The sequence below is a fragment of the Psammomys obesus genome, unplaced genomic scaffold (assembly GCF_907164565.1).
Source record: "Psammomys obesus unplaced genomic scaffold, mPsaObe1.curated_primary_1811, whole genome shotgun sequence".
NCBI classification, from domain to species: Eukaryota; Metazoa; Chordata; class Mammalia; order Rodentia; family Muridae; genus Psammomys; species Psammomys obesus.
In genome coordinates this window covers 13,041,326-13,043,353 of record NW_026592666.1, presented here as the reverse complement: position 1 = coordinate 13,043,353, position 2,028 = coordinate 13,041,326, and the positions used below count along the sequence as shown (strand labels likewise).

The 2,028-nt window shown below is 50.8% G+C and overlaps 1 pseudogene; it reads right to left on the bottom strand.

Annotated features, from left to right (window-relative positions):
- Positions 1–1,215: 1,215 nt before the first annotated feature.
- Positions 1,216–1,680, bottom strand: LOC129682418 (60S ribosomal protein L23a-like; annotated as a pseudogene).
- Between the last annotated feature and the right edge of the window lie 348 nt (positions 1,681–2,028).

Sequence of the window (2,028 nt, the reverse complement as noted above, 5' to 3'; positions counted from 1 at the left end):
TCCTTTCCTTTCCTTTCCTTTCCTTTCCTTTCCTTTCCTTTCCTTTCTCTCTCTCTCTCTCTCTCTCTCTCTCTCTCTCTTTCTCTCTCTTTCTCTCCTTTTCTTTCTTGCTTTTCTTGAGACAGGGTTTCTCTGTGTAGCCCTGGCTGTCCTGGAACTCTCTCTGAAGACCACGCTTTTCTGGAACTCACAGAGATCCAGCTGTCTCTGCCTCCTGAGTGCTGGGATCATAGGCATGTGCCACCATGCCTGGCTCAGCTTTTATTCTTACTGACACTCTGATCACACCTTCCTGGCACGCAGGAGCTTATTGAGGTCGACTCGGATTCTTCCAGCACATTCCAGTAGCCTTTGGTTGTCACCTTGTTTTCTGAATGACACAGGCTTGGACTTGTGGAGATTGCATGAATTTCCTGTTTGGATCTGGGCTCAGCTCTCCAAGCAGCCAGGTTCAGTCCGGGGGGTGTGGGGGATCAGTGATACTGGTGATACCGAGTGGCCCCGGGGATGACTCCTGCTGCCCAGCTGATCACGTGTCCCAGCGGTGTGGAGTTCCCTTTCTTTGTCTCCAGGCGGTACCTGTTCCTTTGCTACAGAGCACACTGACAGGTGACTTTGAGAGTCAGTCATCTGGTGGGGAGGGGCTGTTCGGGGCCATTCTTTGGTCTCTGAAGTCAGACAGAGCTCTTGGAGCAAAGGGCAAGCTGCTCTGTGTCATGCCTTGTACTGGAGGTGGAGGCTGGAAACCGAGGCCTGGCAGTGCACGCAGAGGGGCTCACACGTGGCACGTGAGCTCCCGAGAGCACAGGTAAGGTGGGCACTGGGTGACTTCCCCTTGGTTGTACATCAAAGGTGTGTAGACAAAAGCCACAGCTGGGGAAGAATATGAAATGTTCTAGAAAACGTAAGAGTGTTCTGGCGGCTACAATCAGTTTGTATCTCCCACTGACTGAGCCTAACACTTAGTTGGAGAGGAACAGGTACCGGATGGCCAGCGGGCTGACATTTGGCTCAGCTCTGATGCCAATGGGCCCACAACCTTCAGCAGGCCCCTTGAGCTCTCTCAGCCTTAGTTTCTTTACCCTGAATCAGGACATCAGCCCGTGGCCTCTGGGTAATGTTGGAAAGGGGGCAGGACAGAGTCATTGGGAAATATTATTTTTTTTTTTATGGTGGAAAAGTATATATATCTAGAGTTAACCAGCTGGACTCAGTTTAGATGATCCCAATCTCGTTGGCAACATCCAGAGCATCATAATCAGGAGCCAACTGAACATCTGCCTTCTCTCCATCAGGCCTTATCAGGCTATTGGCTTTGGCCACATCACTGTCATAGAGTTTCTTCACGGCCTGTTTGATCTGGTGCTTGTTAGCCTTGGCATCCACAATGAACACAAGTGTGTTGTTGTCCTGTTTTCTTCACGGCTGACTCTGTGGTCAGGGGGAATTTGATGATGGCATAGTGGTCAAGCTTGTTTCTCCTGGGTGCACTCTTTCGGGAGTATTTGGGCTGCTTCGGGAGCCGCAGGGTCTTGGGCCACCGGAAGGTGGGTGACATGAGGATCTTCTTCTTTTTGTAGCTATAGATGCCTTTCACACTGCCTTCTTCACTTTCAAGGCCTTCACTTTGGCCTTGGCTTTGGGAGGGGCAGGAACTTCCTTCTTCTCTTTCAGCACCATCTTGGAGAAAAAGTGGGAAATATTCTGTAGACTGAAAAACTCAATCAGTGTGCAAGACAGATATAGACAGAGTCCTGGTACCTTTCAGGGGTGGAGGAGGGGAGGGTCATGGAGTGGGTCAATAAACATCCCTTTTCTCCCTCCCTTCCTCTATCTGTCCTTCCTCTTAATCCCCCTTTCCCTCCTTCCTTCCATTTTGTTCCCCCTCTTCCCCTCCCTCCCTCCTTCCCTCCCTCCTTTCCTTCCTTCCTTCCTTTCTTCCTTCTTTCCTTCCTTCCTTCCTTCCTTCCCTCCCTTCCTCCCTCTCTCCCTTCCTTCCTTCCTCTCTTTATCCTTCCTTCCTTCCCC